We start from the raw sequence: 8,914 nt of genomic DNA on the forward strand, positions 1-8,914 counted from the left end.
TTCGTCGTGATTCTCCGGTAGAAACTTTGGGGCACTCTTTGAGGTTCTATGTGTTGGTTGAATAGATGAATCTGAGATTGTGTGATGCATATCGTATAATCATACCCACGGATACTTGAGGTGACATTGGAGTATCTAGGTGACATTAGGGTTTTGGTTGATTTGTGTCTTAAGGTGTTATTCTAGTACGAACTCTAGGGCTGTTTGTGACACTTATAGGAATTGGAAAGAATAACTTTGAGGTGGTTTCGTACCCTACCATAATCTCTTCGTTCGTTCTCCGCTATTAGTGACTTTGGAGTGACTCTTTGTTGCATGTTGAGGGATAGTTATATGATCCAATTATGTTATTATTGTTGAGAGGACTTGCACTAGTGAAAGTATGAACCCTAGGCCTTGTTTCAACACATTGCAATACCGTTTACGCTCACTTTTATCATTAGTTACCTTGCTGATTTTATATTTTCAGATTACAAAAACCTTTATCTACCATCCATACACCACTTGTATCACCATCTCTTCACCGAACTAGTGCACCTATACAATTTACCATTGTATTGGGTGTGTTGGGGACACAAGAGACTCTTTGTTATTTGGTTGCAGGGTTGCTTGAGAGAGACCATCTTCATCCTACGCCTCCTACGGATTGATAAACCTTAGGTCATCCACTTGAGGGAAATTTGCTACTGTCCTACAAACCTCTGCACTTGGAGGCCCAACAACGTCTACAAGAAGAAGGTTGTGTAGTAGACATCACCATGCTCCTAAGGTCCCCCGGTCTCAGGAGGTACAAGACTCCGCCGACACTTCCGCCCTCGTCGAGCACTCGGTATACTTCGTCAGCACGGTGCTACACGATGCGTGGGCATGCTACCCCATGCCACAAAAGCTCTTGCTCGCGCTCCTCGTCACCTCCCGCAAGTTGCGCCACTACTTCCAGGGTCACCCCATCAAGGTTGTCTCAGCCTACCCACTGGAGAGGGTGCTCCAGAGCACCAACGCCATGGGAAGGGTCGCAATGTGGAACATAGAGCTGCAGGCATTCCAGATGGAGTTCAGCACCACCAGAGTCATCAAGGGTGTTGCGCTCACCGACTTCGTGGCACAATGGACCGACGTTCCCTGCCCTAAAGTGGGCGAGGACCATCCCCTCTTGCCAGGTCATGTACTTCGATGGCGCATTAGCGCATCAAGGCGCGGGGGCTGGAGCCATGCTCATCTCACCCACTCGGGACAAGCTCTACTACACTGTGCAGCTCTGCTTCCAGCAAGGAGATAAGGTCTCCAACAACATTGCAGAGTACGAAGGCTTGATCGCCGGTCTCAAGGCTGCGGTAGCTTTGGGAGTGAAGCACCTTACCATCAAGGGCGACCCCCAGCTCCTCGTCAACTTCTCCAACAAAGCATACAAGTCGAAGGATGAGCACATGGAGGCATAACTTGAGGAGGTACGCAAAATTGTGAAACAATTCTTGGTCCTGGAGTTGCAGCACATGTTGTGCGACATGAACAAGGAGGCAGGCGACATCTCCAAGAGGGCATCACGCCGCCTGCCTCAGGAGCCTGGAGTCTTTGAGGAGCGGCTCTTCAAGCCATTGTCAGCCCCACCCACCATGGGACCAGCATCGCCTCGGGAGGAGGAGCTCACCCCGGCACCCCTCTCGGGCACTCCCGCTTGCGGCCCAACCTCTGGAGCTCGTATGCTTCTCGCGCTTGAGCCTCAGGAGGGGTGTTGGACTGAGGAGTTCAAGGCATACCTGCTTCATGGGACCCTGCCGGAGAAGGAGGAGGATGCGGAGTGCGTGGCTCGCTAGGCCACTGCCTACTGCACTCACGACGGTGAGCTCTATCGAAAATGATCAAGCGACATCTCTTTGCGATGCATCTCCAGGGAACAGGGGCACGAGTTGCTGGCTGACATACATGGCGGGCATCACTCTTCATCACACACCCTCGTGGGCAAGGCGTTCCGTAGTGGATTCTACTGGCCCACGGCGCTCAATTATGCCAGCGAGCTAGTGAGATCATGTGAAGCCTACCAATTCCATGCCAAGCAGATCCACCAACCCGCTCAAGGTCTCTAGACCATCCCGCTCTCATGGCTGTTCGCGGTCTGGGGGGTGGACATCTTGGGCCCGTTTCCTCGAGCGCCCGGGAGCTACCGCTACCTCTACGTCGCCATCGACAAGTTCACCAAGTGGGCAGAGGTGGAGGCCGTCCACACCATCTCAGCTGGCTCGGTAGTCAAGTTCATCAAGGTCCTCATGAGCCGGTTCAGGGTCCCTAACCACATCATCACCGACAATGGCTCACGGTTCACTAGCAACCTTTTCAAAACATATTGTGCTAACCTTGGGATGCAGATATGATACGCCTCAGTGGCACACCCCAGGAGCAACGGCCAGGCCGAGCGCGCCAATGTGGAGGTCCTGAGAGGCCTCAAGGCAAGAACCTTTAAGAAGAAGCTCGAGGCCTGGGGCAGGGGCTGGCTGGATGAGCTCCAGTCCTTATTGTGGTCCATCTGCACCACCGCGACCAAGCCAACGGGTGAAACTCCATTCTTCCTCATCTACGGAGCTGAAGCGGTTCTCCCTCATGAGGTCAGGCATCGCTCCGCATGGGTCTTGTCATTTGACGAGGCACGCCAGGACGCCTCGCGGGGGATGGACCTCATGCTGGGGGAGGAACGGCGCCGCCAAGCCTCGCTCCGAGCAGCGAGGTACCTGCAGGCGCAGCGACGGTACCACTGCTGCAACGTCTGTTCCAGGACACCCGAGGTGGGTGATCTCGTCCTGAGGCGGGTGCTCTCAAGGGGGGTTGCATAAGCTCTCACCCATGTGGGAGGGCCCGTTCAGGATCGCCCGCGTCTCCAGGCCTGGCACCGCGCGCTTGGAGACGCAGGACGGGATCCCCATCCAGAACGCCTGGAACATCCAGCACCTCCGGAAGTTCTACCCATGAAGCAAGGCCCCGTTCCTGTGAAGGTATCCGCGCGTGATACTCTCACGTAATAATGAGTGGGGTTGTACATGCCCCGGAGTCTCCTGAGTGTCGCCTGCGGGCCTCGCAGGGGCTCCCTCCCACGTCCTAGTGGCAGCACTTAGCTTCGCGCTGGTGAGAAGACTAGACTAGGTGTCGGACGCGGCTGTTCTTTTGCTTGCTTTCTATAGCTGGTTTGCAACTTCTTAATGGAATTTGAATTTTTCGCATTTTTGTTCGCTGGAGTTGGAATTTTTCTCCTCTTGCTTCACTCGCTTCTCCGGTCTTGACTCAGGAAGAGCGGCAGTTGCCCATCGCTCCTCCTCGCGCATCCCATGCGCGGGGGCTAGGCAGGTGTGTGTGTTTGGGCTCGCTCGCACCGCAAACACACCTCGCCGAAGCCTCGTTGCTCCAGAGCTTCAGCTTCCTTAATCCTCACGAGACGCTCTCGAATGAGCTCATGGGCATGCACACCCCTTTAAGTCCATGCCTCCGGGCAACGCGATGCAGTGTACTAGCCCCAACCAACCCATGCTTGGGGGCTCACGTGAGGAGGAATGAGATGCCCCATCAAGCTTTCTAATAACTCTGCAGCTCTACAATGTCTCTTGAGGCCCGACGGCTCCTAAGTCGTCAGGAAAGGAGCTTCGCCAGATACCGCTGGAGAGGCACGCCCTCGCGAGGTGGGAAACTACTGCAAGCACACCGAGCTAAGTTACCCTAACTGCACCTACTCGAAACATAGATATCACGACACAACATCAAAATGACAAACATAGCATAGTGGCATAAGTACCATGGTTCGTTACACACCCTAGCGGGGCCCCCTACTTTTTTCAAAATGCAGGAGAAAGGAAAGGTTAAACAAAAGCGAGCCGCATGCCCACAACAGCTCCCCAGGCCAGGCTTCAGCAGCGCCCGAAGCTCAGTCTGAGCCTTCCTCCCACTTCACCGGAGCACGGCGGCGAGATGGCCCGTCGCCTTCCCTGATCCGAGCCCGGCAGTGGGCCGGTTGATCATAGCCGCCGTTGCTGGTGCTCTCGCCAGAGGAGGAGCCGTCACCATTGGAGGTTGCACGGCCGTTGCCAAGGGCAAGCTCACTCTCATCATTGCGGTTGTCGCCAAGGCCAAGCTCATCGTCGCTACTTCCATCCTCGGGGTAGCACTCCGCGCGGCGGCCGTCTCCCCTCAACACCCTCATGTAGAGGGTCGCGAGGCCGTCATACCTGAAGTGGAGGGTGCACCTCCAGCTCAGGCCTCGCGTGGGGGAAAATGCCTGCCAGCCGCGGGCCAAGGACACGCCGCCTGCGGCGGTGACCTCGACCCCGACCCATGAAGCCTTGCTGCAGCAGCCGTCAGCTTGCAGCCAGAGGCCGTCAAGACCCGTGGGCGGCAGCTCGCCCGCGAGGAAGCACGGGAGCGGGAGCCAGGAGCCAACAGGCCTCTCCGACCATACGACAAACTCTGGGAATGCTTCCGCGGAGTGGAAGCATGGCCGAGGAAGCCGGGCGACCATGGCATGCCTCCCCTCACCACACGGGCTGCACCATCCTTGATGGCTTCCACCGCGAGTGGAAACGCCGCCGTGGCTGCCCAAGACGACACCGGCCTCCAAAGGGGTACATCCACGCCCCCGAGGAGCCACCGTCGGGGTCGCAGCATACTTGCGGGGGCGGCTGCGGCCTCTCTTAGGCAGTGGTGAACCCGGCCCCTCCTTGGGGCCCTTCCCCTTTTCGGCGGCGGAGAACCTCCTCATCGGCGCCATGGATTCTACGGCAAGACAGGAAGGTGAAGAGTAAGAAGGAGGGGGCAGCGAGAAGATGGAGATGAGCGAGGGGGCTTCGTCCCTCCCCTCATTTATAGCCGGAGGGAGGCCAACCGCCGGCCTCCATGATCCCATGCAATGATGATTTTTCTCTGCATGCAGTAGGCTCTTGTCAAGGTCGAACAGTTGCCGAGGCAGCACAAGGAAGCGGAGACGCCCACATCCCATCAATCGCCATGCATCGACCAAGGCCGTGAGCGGTTAGGGCCCGCGGCGCTCCGCACTTGCCCTTTGGCTTCGCCTCACAGCCAAGTCCGAGCGCGCCTTGGGCCCGGGGGCTAATGTCGGTGTTCTGGGAATGGGGGTACCCAGACTTGCCTGCCCGCGGCCCACGGCGTGGCTCCATCGACGGCCTGGTACGGCCCACCTTCGGCATCAACAACTCAAGACCCTCACGAGGGGCCAAGCCTCGCGAGGCGGACGACACCAAGACCTCCACGAGGAGCGGCCTCCTCAGGCTGGCTCCTGAGGATCGGAGATTTCTATGCAAGCCTCACCTCACGAGGTTCGGATGACGTGAGCCATGACGACCAAGGCTAGGCGGGCGCCAGCGAGCGCAGTGCACCAATTTCCTCTTTGGTGCTAAGGAGGCAAGCACAGGTGCGGGGTCTCGAGGAATCAGCCAAAGGTTTCCATTTCCATGCAACAAGACCAAGACCGCCAGGACAGCAGAACAGAGGTCATCACCGATCCTACCGTGGCGTCATGACTAGAGGCTTTTGCACGCGAAGATTACTTTTGTCAGGATAGCATGTACTAGTTGTCCCCCTTTGAATTTGGCTGTTGTGGGATCCCTTCCCGCCTTCATTTCGTAAGAGGACCAAGGCCACTATAAATAGAGCCTAGCCACCACCATAGAGAGGGATCCAAATCCTGGAGATCATCCTCTCCTCACCAGCTCAAGAACACGCCTCCTCCTAAGGTTCTTCTCCCACTATACTAGTTCATCCTTAGCCCTTCGAGGCCAATCCACCACAAAGCAGGAGTAGAGTTTTACACTGCAAGGTGGCCCGAACCTGGGTAAACTATTGTGTCCCATTTCCTTCCGGTTCATCGAGCTAGGCCGTGAGATTGGCGAGTAGGCAGCTTGGGGAGTTCGAGTTCTTCGCACGCACCCCAGAGTTCGAACCTCTCAAGGGTCTGCGGAACCCGAAATCCGACATGGAGGAAGTTGTTTGAAAACATACCCCTCAATAATTTATGTGTAAATAGTGGGGTAATATACGGAGCGCACGCGTGATAACTCACATACAAAAACCACATTAACTTTATCTCAGGAAAAAGTTGTTGAAAACGTACCACAGTAACTCATGTGTAAATAGCATGATAATATATACACGTCAGAGTTGATAACCTACTTAGCCCAGGTCTAGTAACTAAATGCATGCACTAGAGCAAGGTTGGGATAACATTTTTGATGACCGGTAATTCTGATGAAAAATCTTGGTAACTTATGTGCTACAGACGCGATAACTTCCATAGCCCAGGCTTGATAACTTTTTATCCAAAAAATCATTGGAACATACCAACATCGGATCTAGTTTCGAAGGTCTCATCACCATGAACTCTTTTATGTGAACACGATATTTCAATTGGACCGCCGGTTTGAGCTACAAAACATTTTAAGTTTCAAAGTAGGGAGAATCTAGAATAACAACATGATTTTGTATTCTAGTGCATGCATGCATGTGCATGTGGGGAAAAAGGTCAAAAACCCATTTTTCGTGCCCCATAATTTCTATGAAAAGAGCTTGATACCTTATGATGGATTACAGACATGATAACTTGCATAGCTTAGGCGTGGTAACTTTTTACTTGAAAAAAAAGAATTTGTCAAAACATGACAACATGGGATCTAATTTCAAAGATCTTGTCATGATGAATTTTTACGTGAAAACAGTTGTCAATCAGACCAACGGTTTGAGCTACAAAACATGCTAAAGTTTCAAGATAGAAAGAATCTTTTGCTGACATCATCTGTTTTGTCTAGTACTCCTTCGGTAAAGAAATATAAGAGCATTTATAGATCACTAAAGTAGTGATCCAAACACTCTTATATTTCTTACAAAGGGAGTAGTTTGCGTGCATGCATGAAATCACAAATCAACACCGTCGGCTGGGAAAGAGCGTAGCAATTAAGGAAAAGGGAGAATTAGTCGTGTGATTAGCAATTAAGGAAGAGAAAGGGGTGTTCAGACCTATAGCTATCTTTCGACTGTTCTAAAGTTAGTCATGTCCATATATAGGAACCATCGCAATATTGTGTAGATCTGAAACTTTAGATGTCGTCGGATCCAAATCCAACGATCATCACACGTCCTTTGTAAACCCTGATTTTTCTTTGATTCCCGCAACCCCCGCATGTCCCAGATCCGACTTTTTTGGGCGGCCTCCCATGATCACCGCCACGTCCCAAATAAAGCGCCTAGATACGATTTTTTGGTTGTCATCCTTTAAATCTTGGGAAAGAAAATAAGTTGTAGACTTGGGGATTTGAACTTGCAACTTGCTAGCTATACTAAGTGGTAGTCTATCTAGCAACCACCTGACTAGACATCATTTTGTGTCTAGTTACATGTTAGATAATATTTGTATCTTCGTGTTAAGACATCCACGTTGGTCACAGTGTGCATACACGACTTCAGTTCTTCTTTAGACAAATCGCCCAGCATCATGCGGGTAGTGATACGTCTCCAACATATGTATGATTTTTTATTGTTCCATGCTATTATATTGTCCAACTTGGATGTTTTATATGCATTATTATGCTATTTTATATCATTTTTGGGACTAGCCTATTAACATAGTGCCCAGTGCTAGTTGTTGTTTTTCCTTTTTTTGTCTTCTACAGAAAATCAATACCAAACGGAGTCTAAACGGAATGAAACTTTTTGAAGATTTTTGTTGGACAAGAAGACACCCACGAAGCTTCAGAAGGAGGTCGGAGGAACCATGAGGTGGCCACAAGCCAAGAGGCCTCGCCCTAGGGGGTGCCTCCAGGACTCGTGGGCCCCCTAGAGCTCCTCCAACCCTAATCTCAGCTCTATAAATTCCCAAATATTCGCCGTATACCAGAGGGCACGGCAAAAATACTTTTTGGATGCCGCAAGATTCTGTCCTCATGAGATCCCATCTAGATACCTATTCCAGTACTTCGTCGGAGGGGGATTCGATCATGGAGGGCCTCTACATCAACCTTGCTGCCCTCCGTGTGAGTAGTTTACCACATACCTACGGGTCCATAGCTACTTTTATTTATCTTATATACCTATCTCTATCAGATCTCATCCTTGCAAGTAACCGTGAAGGGATTGACAACTCCTTTATGGCGTTGGGTGCAAGTATTTGTGTGTTTGTGAGGTGCTATCATTGGAGACTTGTGTGTTCCTCCTACCAGATTGATACCTTCATTCTTAGCTGAGGGAAATACTTACCTCTACTTTGTTGCATCACCATTTCCTCTTCAAGGGAAAAAACAAGGCAAGCTCAAGAAGTAGCAGGAAGAATTTATGGCGCTGTTGTCGGGGATTATCTACATCAAGCCTGTTGAGGATCTACATCAAGTCTCCAACGTATCTTGTTGGGGAACGTAGTAATTTCAAAATTTTCCTACGCACACGCAAGATCATGGTGACGCATAGCAACGAGGGGAGAGTATGATCTATGTACCCTTGTAGATCGCAACGGAAGCATTGACACAACGTAGAGGAAGTAGTCGTATGTCTTCTTCCCGATCCAACCGATCCAAGCACCGTTACTCCGGCACCTCCGAGTTCTTAGCACACGTACAGCTCGATGACGATCCCCGGGCTCTGATCCAGCAAAGCTTCGGGGAGGAGTTCTGTCAGCACGACGGCGTGGTGACGATCTTGATGTATTACCGACGCAGGGCTTCGCCTAAGCACTACAACGATATGATCGAGGTGGAATATGGTGGCAGGGGGCACCGCACACGGCTAAGGAACGATCTCAATGATCAACTTGTGTGTCTAGAGGTGCCCCCTGCCTCCGTATATAAAGGAGCCAAGGGGGAGAGGTGCGCCGGCCAGGAGGAGGGCGCAGGAGGAGTCCTACTCCTACCGGGAGTAGGACTCCCCCCCCAATCCTATT

This window comes from Triticum dicoccoides, chromosome 2A (genome assembly GCF_002162155.2).
Source record: "Triticum dicoccoides isolate Atlit2015 ecotype Zavitan chromosome 2A, WEW_v2.0, whole genome shotgun sequence".
In the NCBI taxonomy this organism is placed as follows: Eukaryota; Viridiplantae; Streptophyta; class Magnoliopsida; order Poales; family Poaceae; genus Triticum; species Triticum dicoccoides.